Raw genomic sequence first — 18416 nt, 5'->3', positions numbered from 1 at the left:
TTGAGGTTGTATGCTTCCACGACTTGTCTTTTCCTTTGGTTCCTACTTTTCAGCAGAATCATTGCCTTGTGATAATCACCAGTTGATAGTTTGTGCTCAGGTGTCTATTGTTTTCTCGCTCAAGTCCTGTCCCTTCGTCACTCCGCACAACAGTGTTAAGTATGTTGAACCAACTAGCACACTGCACAATTTTCCTGATCTTGAAAACAATTGTAAACTAAAGTCCGTGAGAAACAAAGTGTTCTGTCATGACATACAGATTTATGCATGATCACTTGGCTATATAAAAATACAATTTTAGCCAATGTTAACAAAGAGCTTCACTTCTGGTGTTCACTTAAATAATGTCTGTGATGCATTGTGACAGTACGAGGTCCTGGAGAACGTACTGTGGAGATATGTCAACATTGAGCCTATTCCTGTTTAATGTATGGATAGATGCCTTCACGAAGAGTTGGAGAAACTGCACAATACAATGTTTTATATCACATGTAATAATTATGGTGTGATAAAGTGTACACGCTGAGCTTAATGTTTTAGAAAAGCTCAAGAAAAGGCTCCAGAATAGGTATGATGGATAGGCAACCTTTTATTTGGCTCTCTTCATAGTGAAATCTAGACGCATCACCTCAGCCACACTTAGTAAAATCTGTGGGCTCGTACTGCCCATGCCTTTACTGCACAAGTTGCCTTGGTGCTCCCAGTCTTGACAGGTAACACTTAAGCACACTCTCATGCACGTGTTTGTTCCAAAGCTACAGCTGCTAACTAAAGTAACTCCCACATGCGATTCTGTAACTCTAGACCTAACTGCAAAAACGCATGCAGTACTACGAGTTTGGCATGGAGTCCACATGACATGTGCACAACTTCAAATTTCGTATAGGCAACAGATAACTGGTAACCTGTTAGAGTAACAAAATGGATGCCAAGGAAAATTCACCCAAAGCCTTAGGCAGGAAAATGAGGTGTTGTGATGAGATAAATAGCAATCACATTTGATCGACTGACTAAAAGCTGGCAGGGGTATTGCATTTGACATGATTGAAATGAGCTGCAGCATGGCATGGTAACTGTGGCAGCCTTTACAATGCCGCGCACTCTGAATTACACTTATGTGCATCCATATGCTGCAGCGACCAACTGTTTTTATTCAAGAAAGCCAGGTTTGTGGTTCAGCACACATCATACGCTGGCAAACTCACTGATGAGTCAACTCCCTGAGATCATCCCATGAGTCTGAGTGAGCCCAGCTGAGCAGTATTTTGGCGAGTTTGAGCCCGAGTGAGCTCGGCTGAGTAGTATATTCTTATGAGTTCAAGTGAGCAGCTAATTATAATTTTGGCGAGTCTAAATAGTGAGTTCCGATTATTTTGCCAACATATATATGGTCCGTGTACTTTCGAAATTCAGCTACGACACTTGCGCATAGGTTGGAAATTAAGCTTCTCGCCAAGTGACTACTGCATAAATGATCATAGAGTTAGCGAAGAACGATACGCCTTAATGATGCAGCGTGCCGCGCGGGATCCATGTGTGCAGCGTGCCAGTGGATGGGTGCGTGTTTGGGAAATTAGGGGGTTTCGACCCATCCACAGATAATTTACATAATACCTTTCTCCATAGTGTATTATTGCGATAGCAATTTTTGGACACCCTAAGCGAATTTTCGCCATCGCCCTGATGTTTGGTTTAAAGTCCAAATGTGACAAAAATTATAGTGCTCCGTTGCATCCCTTATGCTGGGGTTAATTGCGAATGAAAGGGTGCGATTGCGAGCCGAGAAGGATGGCAGCTTTATGCGCGCTGTCCACGTCCCGTGATCAAGTGCGCGCTAGGGTCAGAGAGCGCGCGACGTCTCTTGCCTGGCCGTGCCCGTGCATATGGCTGTCCGCGCGCAGCAGAGTGCATATACACGGCCCGCGCGTGCCACATTTTTTAAAAGTAATTTGCGGCCGGTGTAAAGGCGGCAAGCCGACGTGGCTGCAGCTGGTTTCACGAGTGTCAATTGGAAGTAGCGATATCTAAGTTTCGGGCGAAACTTAGAGAACAGTGACTTCCTTAGAGGGGCCAAAATTTTGGGGCGCATGAGCGGCACGTATAGTAGAATGCAATGTTCCATTGTAAAAAAAAAAAAAAATTGATGTAACAAAATAGAGTGCTGAGTGTTACGTCTTTGTTACATCAAGGTTCAACAAAAATTAAGCGCTGGAAATCAGCGCTGGACGCACATGCAACTCCTTACTCCACACTGAAAACATTTGAGAAAACATTTTTTTTAAATGCTTTGTACATTTGTATAAATCCCTACCTGCGGATATTCCTCTGGTTTAGCCTAATTATGTGCTGCCTACTTAACTTACTGACGCAGCATACGTATCATTGCGAAATTTATAATTTTTTGCTTTTAGAAAAAGCATCGAGTTATTGAATTTTGCGAACAGAAAAAAAATTGCAACTTCCAATATAGCGCGCTTCCTAGGCTATTAAATAGCTACAATGTTCAAGGAACGTACTGTTTCCATGAGTGGTTTACTCATGCAGTAAGATGTACTGCTCCTATACACCTTGTAATAAAAAGCATATGCATCGACACATAGCAGCTGATATTCCTGCTTATTTTCTCATCACAGAGGTAGATGGGGCACATGAACCAATATGCTCACACAAATCAACGTGACCAACTACTGCGGAGACATGGCAACGAATTCTTTGTTTACCTTGTACACCACAAGTGCGAGGTTTGCGCATTAACTTGACTTCATGAAACCCTACTTATACTACAGGCTTTACGGCAATGCTTGCATGCAGTGCGGTGAAGCGCTCGACGAAACTGCACATATTATATGATTTGTTTGATATTAACTCGAGATGCAAACGTTTGTGCAGGCAGGCAAGCAATGTTTCCATTCACGCAGCGCACCAAAATAGCGAGGTGTATGCATTGATCTGGTTTCATGACATCGTACTTTTGCCACTAGCTTTACGGCAGTGCTTGTGTATAGTGCTGCGAAGCACGCCGGAATTGCACGTTATTATACGGTGTGCTTGAAATCCACTCGAGATGCAAACGTTTGTGCAGGCAGGAAACGAATGATTTAATCCACGTAGCACAACACGAGAGCGCGCTCTATGCAGTCCTTTGATTGAATAAAACTCTATTTCTGCCACAGGCTTCACAGCAATGCTTGTGTAGAGGGCTGTGAAGCTCGACGCAGCTGTAACAACATCCCACAGTACACCCGATTTTTACCGAGTTTGTTTTAAAGGGCCCCTCACAGGCTATATAACAAATTTTGGTTATACACTGAAAGTTGTTACGTGCCCTCTAAGAAGTGTTCTACCGCAAGCATTTTTCAAATTGGTTCATTAACAGCAGATAGAGAATGATTGAAGTGCCGCGAACGCATGATTTCAGGAGGCGAGCGTCGCCGCCTATATAAACACTCTCTCGACATTCCCCGTTTCGCCTGTGTAAGCAAATTTCCTTCACTGCGTTCTCCCATACCGGAGCCGAGGGGTCGCGGCGGGTATACCCTGCCGTCTTCTTTTTTTCACCGTCACCGGCACACTTCCGGTGACGGTGTCGCGCGAGCTGTTGCGCTTGTCTCGTTTCCTGTAGCGGACGATAGTGCGCGCTCTACACGAGAACACGTAATTAGCGGTATAAGTCAGTGCCCCAGCACTGAGGCAAACGCGAGAGGATAAAAGAGCATTCATGATCGCAATGCTGGAACACATGTAGACAATGACGTATAGTTTCGTTCTCTGCGCGCGTGCAAACGTCGGGAAAAGGAGACGAAACGGAAATTCATCTCTCTTGCTACAGTGCGAAGTAAAACAAAAGCACCCAGACATTCGGGTTGTATTTTTCATTATTTCTCTAAACTTTAATTAGTTCACTGCAGCAACAGATTCAACAAATAACTGATGCTGCCTTGAATCTAAGTCACGTGTCACTCTGAGTGCCATCACAGCACAGCCTGTGCTCCTATGCAGCAGCAAAGTTACGGGCATTCATCTGCTTGCTGCTGCGATAACATTATGACACTTTAACTCAGAGGTACGATTTTTGTTGTGTGAGATTATAGATAGCCAGTAGACTACTTGTCTGATGTTAAATGCTATGACCCACTGGCAATCCACGATGCACTCAACGAAAACGTTTTTATGCTGTGTGTGGCGTGACTCACCAGTGACCCACACGCAAGAATTCTTGCTCTTGTGTTGCCATCTGAGGTTTGAAATTGCAACTAATATATATTTTTATTGCATTGGACATGGGGTGGCATGTTTGTTTCGGAGAGTGGAGTGGCGGCGCATTTCTCAGTTGGGTTTCTTGCAAACTTTCGCAGCAGTCTTTGAAATACGTCCCATTGGAATAAGTACCTGCATTTTTCTTGCTACTCCCAAACTTTTCAGCGTGTCTAATAGATAGATCCTCATGCCCCTTACGGATGAAAAAAAAAAGCACAATGCAGAGGAAACAAATAAACTTAGTTTTGGGCCAGAAGAATGCACCAGCAACTTCGCGATCACCAGCGGATGAGTCAAGTGCTTCAGTGTCAGATGTTCAGCAGTGGACAGTGAAATCAGTGACAAAGATAGTGTTTACGAACCATCACAGACCTCAGCCAGCATGTCAAATGGAGAGTCAGACCTGACTGATGATTCTGAGGTGAATGATTCAGGATACAATGCTCTCATTTCTCTCAGCCCATCTCTAGAGAAATGGACACCGGCAACAACCACTTCGCCTAGTGTGACACCACACGTACTCTAGGCCGCCCACTATCATTCAGTTGCCATCTAGCCGTTATGCCCCATCTTTATGTTCACTGTTTATTACGGATGACATTTGGCAAATGATGGTCAATGAAACAAACAGGTTCACACAAGTGTTGAAGTCAACTACTCCTAAATCTAAATCACGCTTGAAAAATTGGACGGAAACCAATGCCAAAGAAATTAAAGCATTTATTCGAATACTGATTTGTATTGGTCTCCTCCGTCTTCCTACTCCCAAATCTAAATCAAAGTTGAAAAATTGGATGGAAACCAATCTCCAACAAACGGAAGCATTTGTTGGAATACCAATTTGTATTAATCTCGTCCATCTTCCTATCCGAGTCACTACTGGGCAAAAAGTAACCTGTATGGTGTTGAACTCATTCATCAAAATATGAGCCGTGACCGCCTTCTCCCTACTTTTGAGGTTCCGGCATTTTGCGGACAATTAACTGGTTGCAGAGTTGCAGGATCATGTCTTTAAGATCCATCCTCTGGTAGAGAAATTGAACCAAAATTTTTGCCACTGTGCTTGAGCCAGGAAAGGAGGTTGTGATAGATGAAACAATAGTGCCATGGTGTGGCAGACTTTCGTTCTTACAGAGTCAGGCTGTTCAAGGCATGTACCAAAGACGGTTACAGGCTAAAGGTTGATGTATATGCCGGAAAGTGTGACTGAACAATTGGCATCGGACATGCCGAAGATGTATGCTTGAAACTCCTGCAAAATTACAAGGAAGTTGTGTGCCCGCTGTCCGTAGACAACTTCTACATGAGCTTGCCGCTCACTTTTCGCCTTCTAAAGGAAGACACTTTCATTCGTGGCACAGTTCGCTCAGTGAGGAAAGGGCTGCCAAAAGATCTCACTGAAGTAAAGGTTGCAAATGGCAGTGTTACCGAACTTCAGTCCAAAAATGGAGTGAAGGCACTGAAGTGGATGGACAAGAGGCCTGTTCTGATACTCACATCTGTCGCCAAATATGAAGCAACTTTGGTGGACAGTGGGAAGAAAACAAGGGACGGTGCACCAATCATGAAACATCAGGCCGGTCTCGATTACAATGCAGCAAAAAAGGGCGTCGACTATAGTGACCAAATGACGTTATACCACAACTGCCTTAGAAAAGGACTCAAGTGGTACAGAAAGGTAGCTGTTGAGTTGCTTGTTGGATGTGTCATCATAAATGAGTAGAACATTCGTGGCATGCTTGAAGGAAACTCTACGCCAATTATAAAATTTCAAGATGAACTGGCTCATTCACTGTTCGGCCCTCGTCAAGACAACATCGAAGAAACTCGTGGGAGAAGTGTCCACATGCTAAGAAAAACTGGCACATCGGCACACGACACTCAGTGGCTCTGCACTGGCTGCTATGCGGCCAACAGTACCAGCAGTAGCCCAAACACTATGGAGAGAGTGAGAAAAGTGACCACTTTCTATGAATAACGCCCCGGCAAGCCATTCATCTGTTTGTTGTGCTTTAATTCTAAGCACAAGTAACCTGAGAAGCAAGCTAGCTTCAACTGTAAAATGAGTAGGATGAAAACTTCAAGACATGGCTAATGTTCATACTAAATTTTAGCCTTTCTCTAACTAATAAATATTTCTAACACAGGAACTGACTTCTTGTCTTTTTTAATGGCAAGCACTTTGTAGTTCAACATAGGTTTCTAGCATCTTGAATCCATTGAGGGGCTACAGAATGTATTAAAGAAAGCTAAAAATGCATAATGTTGTGCTGAATGTGATCAAGACACATGTACAAGAAACTATAGTCATTAGTTCGATGAGGACAGTAATGTGCTTTAGCAAGTTAGAACTTTGTTACCAACTTGCCCACATTCACATCTTAACAGATTTAACAATGTTTCCACTACGTGGAGAACCTTGATCTACAGTGCTTTTATCATACTGAAGAAGGTTGGTGTTCCTATTATAACACGTGTACTTAAGAAGCTCAATCTCTCAGGATTTCATGTTGTTTTACTTGACATAAGCTTACGAGGCTTACAGATTACGTGCTCGTATCTCAACGTAAACACTTACTTCCTTTTCAGTGATTTTCATTTCTGTAAAAGTACAGTAAATTTCGTCAGACGAGAAGTGCAAATGTGTTTTTTATTCTTTCATACTTGGTGCTTGCTATTATACAACTTACTTATATCAACTTGCTTGTTTAGAAAACTCATAAAAAACACTCCCCCCACCTTCTTCTTTTACTTTCCATTGACTCTGACTTTCATTATGCTAATAAACTTCAGAAGAGCTTGCTCTCAGGCTAGTTTGTACACACTGCTAAGAATGAAAAAATGGAGAGAAAACGGGACAAGAAAGAAAGGCCTACAGAATGCTGATTTGCGCGCGGCAATCTATATCAAGGACGGGGTGCTGGACCAGGGAAGCTAAGAAGCCGCCACAACAAACTATGGGAGCTAGGTGAATGGCTTCGATGTCCACACAGAAACATAAATATAGGAATGTTATAGAATTCTGTGTCATTCAACAACCCCGTGAATGTTGAAAAGTGGGACAGTGATCAGCTGCAAAGAGTTTCAGAGAGCTCCAGGGAGTGGGGAGGATGATACAGTAAGGGGGCTAGGGTGGTGACACGCATTAAGGGCATCAAGAATGAAGTGAAAAATTATGGAACACAGGGGGATTGTCTCATCACTGCTCGATCGCTCAACACCAGATAGCTGTGGCCAGTTGCCTTAGCTGAGATTCACCTACCCTGTCATAGCATGTGCTGTGCTTGCTGCTTTGCAGTCTTTAGAATAGGCAGGTGTCAGGGAAGCATGCCCATAATGCCTGCAATTAAGTAATAGGCGACTTGCAAAATAGTGCCCGCTCTCTTCCATACACAGCCATGGCTGAACCACTCACTAGCAAATCTGGTAAGAAAATAACGCTGACCTTCACTGCTACTTGGGCTGCAACAAGTCTGGGCTGCAAACTAGAAGACACAAGACAGAGCGCTGTCATGTTTTTAGCACAGTTCACTTTCCTAAGTAATGTACCAACAAGGTCATAATATACATTATATAAATACATCAATTTGTAAACAAAATGTTATTTTTAATATAGTCATTTTTAAAAACAGCACAAGGATGATAGCATAATTTTAGGTGTAGTCTTAGCAATGAAAAACTTTTGTCAGAAGTTAAGCAAAGTTTTGGCAACGTAAAAATGTGCATCCTCATTGCTAAAGCATTCCTGTCCGGGGAGTGCTAGGAGTTTGTCTTGGTGTGATGTAAAACCCTCCACACATTTATATAGTGCTAGAGAGAGAGGTGATGGGGGAGTGGTAGTGGCCAGTGGAGAATCCTTCCCTGAAATGAATTTCTGGCTACGTCACTGAATGTCTGCAATGCCTTGTAATAGCAATAGGTCTTGGATGGAAACACTATAGATGATACCAGTGAACCTATTGAGCCTATTCCTGTTTAGTGAGATGATGTATGTTTTCCCAAAGAATTATAGAAACTGTACAATGGAATGTTTTGTACCACCTGTAATAATCATGCTGTAAGAAAACAGAAAGGCTGAGCTTAGATGTTGTAGGAAATCTCTTAAGAGGCTCAAGGATCGGTAAAGATGACTAACTTCTGTATTCTCCACTCAACCCTCCACCTGGATTCAAATGCACAGCAGCCCCACTCCTTGACACAGGCGGTTGCTTAGCTTTAATTAAACTTCATGTCAATTACTGTGAAACACAGCGTCGTCTTCAGTCAAGGGGTGGCACTGCGCTCATCTCAGTGGAATGAAGCTTCCAGTCATAGATGGTTTCAGAATACAGGGTAAGTGACCTCACATTTTACTCTCTTCGTTGTGAAATCTAGACACCAAAGCCTCGGTTTGAACAAGTAGTGCTTTAAGCGCTCTCTCATGCATATGTTTGCTTTAAGGCAGAGTCAGCTTACTATTTCCTGCTTCTGCCACATGCAAATGACACAAAAATATCTCAATAAAATGATTGTGATTTAAGTGGTACACACTCTCTGCAATGTGATTAAATGTTTGTAATAAAAGACGCACTACTCATGTGCTGGTCAGCATCTGCAGCATTATGTTCACCAAGATAGCTTTTTTGTCTCAATATATTCAATATTGTTGCAAATTTAAGAGGTTTTGCAGCTAACATGTATCTGTCAACTTGTGTCTCGAGAACATACAGCTTTAGTTGAGAGGAGCGCTATATTGCATGAGACAAGGGAGCATTTTTAGACTGCTTGTTTTATTTATGTGTGAAAAACAATTGTGAAGGTTTTAATAGCAAAGTAATACAGTAGGTGTTGGCAACGCGAACAAGCCATGCAAAGTGTATGCATTAGAAATGAACTATCCAGATGAGGACCCCCCACCCCACTGATATATGTCAATGCTATAATATCAAATGCTGTGACATTTAACACATATGGTGACTAAAAAAAAAGGATAACTAAAGCAAGAGCAGCATTAATAAAACAATATCAACTGCAAAATTTATACAATTTTTCTCAAAACTTTTATCTTCGCATAAACTGTGGCATCACACACTGTGGGCACTTTTGCTAACAACCTTCACATTTCACTAGTGCTAATTCTAGCTTCCCTTTAGCTTCTAGCTTGATTCTAGCTTCCAGCTCAACTGCAATGTTTTGAACATCAGGGCATGTGCAAGTGAATATTAGTTTGTGATGGCCATGTGGATCTGTTTCTCTGCCTGAATAATAGGGAGAGGAGGGCAATATAATTGCCTTGAGAACTATTAAGCAGAAGCAGCATGGTGGATGAGGAGCAGTGGCCGGAATAAAACATTTCAGGAGTTCAATGTAGTAAGGATACAGGAGTCATATGATTAACTTCGCAAGAATATGAGGCCATTATAACACTAAGGGAAACAGACTGGCCCATCACACTGAATTTTCAAATATCCTAACTGGTCTAGAACACCTTGCACAGCTGCTGTAATTAGGAAAAAAAAAATGTAGCATTGTCTTAAAAAGACAGCTTTTTTGTTTGTTTACTCTGCTATGCCACTGTACACATTATTACTATTACTTTTTTTTCTTTTGGAACAGAAAGTCACCATATGCCTGGAGGTTTTAGATCACCTTCTTGGTGTGCTCCCAATATATGAACAGTTCGAAAACATTAACATTGTTGCTTGGTTTATTGCCCAAGTAGAGCGGCACGTAACGACTGACTACGGAACCAGGCGTGTGAATATGCACACCCTGTATCCAATCAACCCCTATATCAATCAATTTTGTACAATTAGACCTCCATATATTGAACTTTAATGTAACAAACCGTTTTACTTTGGAGAACTTATTTGGTGTGCATATAGAAATCTTCAATTTATTGAATTCTGTTTATCTGCAATTTCAATTTACGGAAACTATAAATTCTTCTAAAATTTAAATGAGGATATGTGTTGCATTTGAACTGTAAATTCTATGGACGTACAAGCGCTTTCCGGGAGTAAAGCTTGCTTTCCGGGAGTAAAGCTTCACGATTTCCTTCCAAAGTTTATTCGACTTAAGGACAAAATTCTGCAGCAAAGTTATAAACGACCACAGGTGACAAGCAGCTGAATGCGAGGTATCTGGTACAGACCCACGGGGGAAAACTTAAAAACCACAATAGCACACATTCAGGCGAGTATGTAAACAGGCGAACTAAGCAGGGAACAAAAACAACACAGCACTGCTTTCATAGGTCCCGAATGATCAGAGTTTCGTCAGAGTTGGTGCAAGCACGCATCCGCAGATAAAACGGGCTCCCACCGTGCATTGACCAATACTTCGAGAGCTGACGCCTACACAATAACCGGGGTAGGTTACAGCACTTGTTTCTGCTCTGATCGTATAGTGTTCGAATGATGTCGCGACAACGCAAGTACTTGCAATAGGGGCGACGACCTTCCATAACTCCAGAACATCACAAAAGACCGTTTGCACATGTACTAACCAGCCAAACAAACTAACCACGGCAGCGAAGACCACTTAAATCGAACATACAACGCAGAAACACCTCGTAAAGGTTTCACCATAGAGAAAGGTTACACCTTGTTGCACAGACGCTCACAAGAAATTCAAGAAATGTCCAAAGCGCACTACCGCCGCCTTTTAAAAATCCAACGGGAGCCAAGCCAAATCAGTAATAAGTTGGCTATTTGGGTGAACGCAACGTACCCGTTGCGTTCACCGGGTACGCCCAACGCTGGCCGTCTCTGCGGCGAAGCTGTCTTGAGACTGCCAGAAGTCAAGTTCGAGCCAAGTTAGATCTCTGCATTCGGGGGTTGTAGAGTGCTTCTAACTTATATTTGACTGTGACTGCTCCTGACTTAATTTCATTTTCATGATTTTACTCTGGCTATGACACGTTTCATCTGCTGTATACTTTGGAGTTGTTTTATTTTGTTTGAGCTGCTGCATATTTTCAGTCAATTTTTTTTTATCTTCTGTATCTATATGTCATTACTGTATACCAAGGACTTGGCATTTGTATGCTAGTATTCCTTTTTTTTTGTTAATTGTGGCTCAAGATGATGGTGGCAATATGTAATCAAAAATAAACATGGGTTACTTGAGTTCGATCATTGTTTTTGCTTGAAAAGCTATGGCAACCTGGAATCATTGGAAAAGTGATTTCGGACTAACTGGGAAGGACTAAAAGTTGCTCCTGCAGTTACTCCCTGTGGACTAACCTTAACAGACTAACTGTTGGTCCTCTAGGGACTAACTGGGAAGGACTAAAAGTTGCTCCTGCAGTTACTCCCTGTGGACTAACCTTAACAGACTAACTGTTGGTCCTCTAGGGACTAACTGGGAGGGACTAAAAGTTGCTCCTGCAGTTACTCCCTGTGGACTAACCTTAACAGACTAACTGTTGGTCCTCTAGGGACTAACTGGGAGGGACTAAAAGTTGCTCCTGCAGTTACTCCTGTAGACTAACTTTAACAGACTAACCGTTGATCCTCTAGGGACTAACTGGGAGGGTCTAAAAGTTGCCCTCACTTTTAGTCTGCAGTAGTTGCTCCCCCAGTTAGGCCGCTGCATTTGCTCCCGCAGTTAGTCCAAAATTGGTTCAAAATCTGTGGCAGGTCATTTAGTCCCCCAAGAGACTAACAGCCATACCCGTTTTAGTCCTTTTTGGCTTAGAGTGATAGTCTTTTCACCATTCATAGCTCGGAAAGAGCGCCATGAGCGCCCTGTACCGGAACGGTGTGACAGAGTGCTACAGAAGCCTAGCCATCTCTTCCGGCTGAGCTGCTTAGCGCATGTTCTCGCCTCTGCTGTTCTTTTTTTTTTGCGCAGTCAACAATTTCTTATAATCCTTTCTTGATAATAGGTATTCTTGCTCTGCCTGCTTCCTGCTCTCCCAGAGGCTGAGGAGGTAGGTATCTGGTGTGCGGACATCTGTTGTCACCAGTACGGTAGTGGTGACTTGTTCTTTGGCCCTTCGCAGGAGATCCTCAACATTAAGTTCTAGATGTTCATCGAGCGCCTCTTTGAACTTTTGCCAATTGGCTGAGTAGATTGTCTTCGTTTCCTCAGAGTTGAGTTCAGCTCAATCCAAATTGGGTAATGATCACTACCCATCGTCACGGCCGCAACGCCAATCCTTAATGATGTTGTTCGAGTACAAGGTCAGGTCTGGAATCGGGCCACATTGTCCTGGTTGCAAACCGCGTCCCGCGGAATAGTCGAGATCATTGGCCAATATAAGCCCCGCCTTTTCGCTAGCTGCATTGTCTTGTTCGTTTTGAGTTTCGGTATCCCCATGATTCATGCAGCGCATTGAAGTCCTCACCTACCAGAATGGTATCTCTTGGGTAGGCGTGTTTCAGCTGCCATAACCAATCATAATTTGCATCCTGTGATTTTGCCAATGGTCTGTAGTATGCACTAGCGATGACTATACGCTTAATGCTGTAACGTATTCTCGCTGCTACAATTTCTTGATGTGGCGTGCAAAAAGTGGCGGTGTCCAGCTGCGCATGTGGTGTTGTACAAAAATGGCGGCTTACACTTGTATTTTGTCCTATCCATAATGAGCACGCGTGATGCTAGGAGTGATGAAGACCCGGAGACGTTTCCTTGGTCTCCTGCAGCAGAAGAATGCTGGGATAACCTATACGCTCGAATGGAAGATTCAATTCTGGTGAACAGGGTTGAAGACCTCGACAATTATCGCACTGTTATCAAGTGAACCTGTCGCCAAGCGAACCCGGTAGCGTCCTCTATGCGGCGATAAACGAATGCAGCATTATATTTTTCAAATGTTGCTTGAGGTGCCTGAGTAGCGGCGCGCGAGCGTGCATCTATTTCTTATTTGGCGTATTTCGGGGGCTTTTGTTTTTCCTTCGAAAAAACAACCAGGCACACTTCAGCACGAAATAAATGATTGGTTCAGAGGTTATTTAAGATGCCCTACATCTTCGTAATTTTCATGTTTGCGATTCAAGCAAGAATCAAGAAGTTCACTAATTAAATACAATTAATTAACACTTCATGGTGAAAAAATACTGACTGCATAAGTACACACAGCTGCTACTATGCAGTAGGTACAATTTCTCTAGAGCTCTTGGCGTTTGGGACACCCAGTATATATGCGACGACTTAGTAAGAATGACTAACTGAACAGTTTGAGCACATTCACATATACGTTATATATACGGTGTGTCCGAGCTAACGTTGGCCAAGCTGTTCAACGAAGAGCAAAATACTAAAGAAAAACAAGGTGCACGATGGAATCATAAGACCTACGGGGTTCGGTAGGTCAGCTGGTGCACTTCGCTTGGCTATCCCATTGAGGGAGAGGTGCACGTCCGAAGGTCGGTGATGGGGAGGAGGAAGAGCCACTGCCATATGTAGTTGAACTGCCTCCTCATAGAGGCGGCACAGGCTGCCCATGCGTGAAGCCAGCAGGTTCCGGAGCGGGGCTAGGAGATCTTGGCCGTCTGGTGCGCGGTGTAGCCTGTCAATATGCCCCAGTCCCCGCTGCAACATGAGCAGTGACAGTGGCCATTCACCGGCCTCTGCCAAAGTTGCGCCGATCTTGGAGTGCCTTGGAAGCCTCAGGACATTTCTAATGGCCGTCCTGTGCAGGACCTCTAGTTGTCCTTTCCTGGCATGCGTCAGGGAAACCAGCGGCAGGGCATACAACAGGGACGATGTTGCTGCAGCCTTGTTCAGGCGCAGGGCCCACTTGATGGAGCATTCTTGGGCTCCACAACGCTCATGAGACAGTCCTATCTCCTCCTCGCAACTTAGTAGCGAGGCGGTCTACTATAAATTTGGTCCTGCCCTCGACCCTCCGCCCCCTTCATGATAGCGGCACCACAAAGCAGGAGCTCCCGTCTCCCGACATCCTTGACCGTAGCAAGGACATTTAATGAAGTTTTCTCCCTCCCCCTTTAGGGAGAGGAGGTCTGTACAATAACTTAGCCTCTCCTGCTACGCCTCCGGATTGGCTGCTCCTGGGACGGCATCCCGAAGGTGCAGCAAAGGTTTGACTTGCTCAGAGTGCGGTGAGGCTGAAACAATCGAGCATCTTATTTGTGTCCCGCTTTCTCCAAAGAGAGGGCTTCTATTTACGCGTCATTTCAACGCATGGGATTCCATGCGATCTCGGCATCGCAACTACTGTTCCCCGGCCAGTACCACAACTCGGCCTTCAGGCACCTTGTCGTGTTCCTGGAGGATACGGGGCTGTCGTGCAACTTGTGACTACGTCGCCTGGCTACAGCTGACAGCCAAAGGCTCTGTAAACGTCTTGACCTTCTCTCTCTTCTTTTTTCTTCTTCGTACCCCCTTCCCTTCCTCAAGATGCTGAGTCGTGCTCCCTAAAGGGACCGTTGCGGAAAACAGCGCCTCTTCGTCTTCACAATCATCCCTTTCTCCTCGGTCTTAACCTCCCGGCAACTCGGTTGTGCGAGAGCACGCTCCCTTTCCCTCGACGCCTTTGTTTCACAACTCCCACCACCGACAATCACGAAAACGGGCGAAACAGACAAAGCTATTCGCCAGAAAAAAAAATTGCACTTTCGCCCGAAAGACGAAGCATCGATTTCTAGACAGCTGTACGAAGTAAGGATAGTAGTTTTACCGTCCTTATAAACTTGTGAGCATTCGCTTACAAACTAATTTAATAAGCATGGGGTCAGCGTGCTCACGCAAGCACGCAACACTCGATGACCGCGGACACTCGCTCTCAAAACGCTGGCGTGAGGAAGCGCGGCAGCAGCAGTGAGCAAAGCAACCTTCGTGCTGTCTATCGCTTCAACGCAAACTGAGCGGCGAGAGCACAGCACCTACAAAGCTATGAGCCGTCGGCGCACACTGCCCCCCGTCGCAGATCGCTTTCAAGATAGTGACCGCGCCTTACGCAGTTGCTGCCAGTGTAGAACGCTCTTCTACCTCTCCTTCATCCGGTGCCTTGCGCGCGACGGAAGACGGCGCACTTCCTCCCTTGCGCGCGCGAGACAGCCATCATCGCCGGCTCATCCTCGCACGCTTTCCCTCACACATGCAGCATACGGCGCACGGCGACGATGTTATCGCCCGTGGACGTTATACGCAACATCACGGCTACGCCGACGGTGATGCGCCTCGAGTGTCCATATAGTTGCTGTCGCAATAAAAAGAACACCCGAAGAACAGATTATGTTGACACAGACAGCAAGCTGTGTATTCCATTCTTTCTAAACATAAGGCAGTTCTCTCCTGTATCCTGAAGCGAACTTCCGATGTTCATAAGAGAAGGCAGCAAAACAAGACACGTGCGTGAAAATGCGGAGCATACTTTTAATTTCATGATGATGAAGGAGCAGGAATTATGCTAGGTTGGAAAGCAAAGCAGATTAGTTTGCAACTTCCTCTGAAGATATCAAAACAACCTTCTCCTTTCTTGATTTTTTAACACATATACATCTATCGATCATGACTGCAACTTACTGTGGATACGTAAAAAAGCTTCTGACAAGTTTACGGCTATTAGTACGCAGCAACTTCACCGTAGTTTCCTAACGTATGCTTACACATACTTAGATGCATACCCAAAATTTTAGGTTCCCAATCCAAAATTTTATGTCGGCCCCCCCCCAGCCGACCGCGAAAGTTTAGTTGGCCCACCCCCCAATTTCACATGGTCAACCCCTAAATTTCAAGTTGGCCCATCCCCAAACTTAAGTTGACCCAAGCTCAAATTTCAGCTGGCCCACCCTTACTATATAGGTTTCCCCATGCATTTTCTATGGAACCCTATGTATCCCTATGGGTATGCATGAATCTGATCATATGCGTATTCTCGCTGATCATTTTTTAAAGGGTTTCAATTGTTCCTTTTCACTTACAAAGCGTGCAATAACCTAAATTTGCACTATTATAACGACTAAATGTCTTTGCAAATTACGCTTGCGCAGATACAACAGATTACACTTTTCTATGATGGACAGATTTTGCTGGGGTACTCGCCAAAAAATGCTTATACATCAAAACTAAACGATTGGTCAAAGCCATTTTGAAATGATGACATGAAAGGATGTTATTTAGAAAGTATGAAGGTTGAGAAACACATAAAAATATTCCACATTGATGTTGTTTCGAAATTGTGGACCTTACATCATTGTCATATATGATATCGTGACACAGTAAAGTTTGCTGACGTCTGAAGCAGTAACTGCTGCGTGCGATGGTGCTGTTCACAAAAAAAAAAATTGTCCGTAGGGCATCTGAATCATGTCCCACTGTGCATGCGCTATTTCTGATACAAATAGGACATCCGCCGGACGTCAAGTTTCGAATATCTTACAACGCATGCCTCAAAGATATTGCTCATGGACCTGTTTCAGATATCCTACATCCGGATGTTCTGCCACCGGACGTTCGCAGCACACGCTGCGTGACAGATGCAACGGGCAGAGCGCCAACGCGTCAAGAACAGGTTTATCACGCGCGCACGCACGTAAGTGGAAGTGCAGCATTATTCTCATTGTTCTAGGCTTTCCACCCCGCGATAGTGGCGCACCAAACTAAGCTTTTCAGAGTAAATTACGTGAGAAAATTCGCAAAGTACGACGTGCACACGCGCTGCAGCCGTAACTTCAAGTTGTAATTCGAACATGCGAGAAAACATAATCCTATTACGAGGAAATTTAAAGACAAAGCCATTGAAAGGCAGACATTGACGTGTATGCCAGAAAAGGTCCACGTGCTATGACATTGGGACATCCGCGGTGCGTTATCTAAAACTGGACGCTCCGGTGGATGTCCCATTTGTATTCGAAAGTGTGCATGGAGATGGGGACATGATTCAGACGCCCTAAAGACGAAGTGCTTTCACTGGAATGAAGGATCCGCACAGGTCACAAACAACTGTATTGCCTTGAAATGGCCACTCGTCGGCTGGTGCGGAAGGAACATATAGCCGGGGGGGGGGGGGGAACGCACGTGGCCCCCTCCTCTCTCTCATCCCATCCCATCCCTGCTCAAATGGTGCCCCCCCCCCCCCCCTAGAAGATGAAGAAGCGTAGCTATGCCACTGGCAGTGGCGTAGCCAGAAATTTCGTTCGGGGGGGGGGGGGGGGGGGGAGGGCTCACGTTGGAGCTTGGCCTCCTCACAGAAATTGTCGAGGGATCAAGTAGATGAATAATAACTGCATTGCAATTGCCAAAGATGCTGCAAACAAATTCTTGAACGCTACGCACTGTCAAGACAAGTAAAATATGTATTTTTTCATATAACACTATATTCGTATGTCCTAAAAATTGTGCCAAAAATAACTGATATCAATGCTTCCATGTTGTATGCCTATTTATTAAGAAAGAAAATATCACACGAACTTTAGAACTATATCAGTGCGAAACCAGCAAAGCAGCATCGCTACTAGTCATTCGAAAGCCTTGTTTACATTTTTGTACATATGCAACGGCCAGGGAAAAATCTCAGTGACGCTGCCCTTCATTCCAATGTACTGCGCAGGAGCCGCTGCCACCGGTTGCGTATTGTAATTGCACCAAAATCGTAGTCACAACAGAGATCACATATAAAAAGCAGCAGTTCTGCAAAATATACATTAGAAATTCGAAGTACAATGGAATACACAAATGCGGAGATAAAGATTGATAAAAAGCAAAAAGTGTCTCTGGAAACAAAGTTCACTGCATGTATTCACAAAACCTCGCAATAAGATATTTAAATATACGTATAAATAACCAATAAATCTACGTATCTAAGCAAAAGTCACTCTATACTGGGTGCTTCAGCTAATTTTAGCCAAAGTTTAAGAATATGCCGATGCACTCTCAGACGACGCGACAAAGTGGCTGTTGCTCACTTCTGTACGTATATATTTTGTATTTTGCTTAAATCGATTTTTAGTCAAGATTAATAAACCAACTTCTGCAGTAACGAAGTTAGGAAAAAAATTCCATTTAGAAAATTGAGGAGCGGTTTGTAAAGCGTCCGAATAAACAGTTTCTGTCTTTCTATATATATATAGAAAGACAAACTGTTTATTCGGACGCTTTACAAACCGCTCCTCAATTTTCTAAATGGAATTAATGTATTTCTAAAAGGTATTAGTGTATTTGAGCTTACTGAGGATTCCCGCGAACTACAAAACTAGTGACATGCC

Source organism: Dermacentor albipictus, chromosome 6, assembly GCF_038994185.2.
Source record: "Dermacentor albipictus isolate Rhodes 1998 colony chromosome 6, USDA_Dalb.pri_finalv2, whole genome shotgun sequence".
In the NCBI taxonomy this organism is placed as follows: Eukaryota; Metazoa; Arthropoda; class Arachnida; order Ixodida; family Ixodidae; genus Dermacentor; species Dermacentor albipictus.
The sequence above is the reverse complement of the archived record's forward strand: the minus strand, read 5'-3'. Positions refer to the sequence as shown.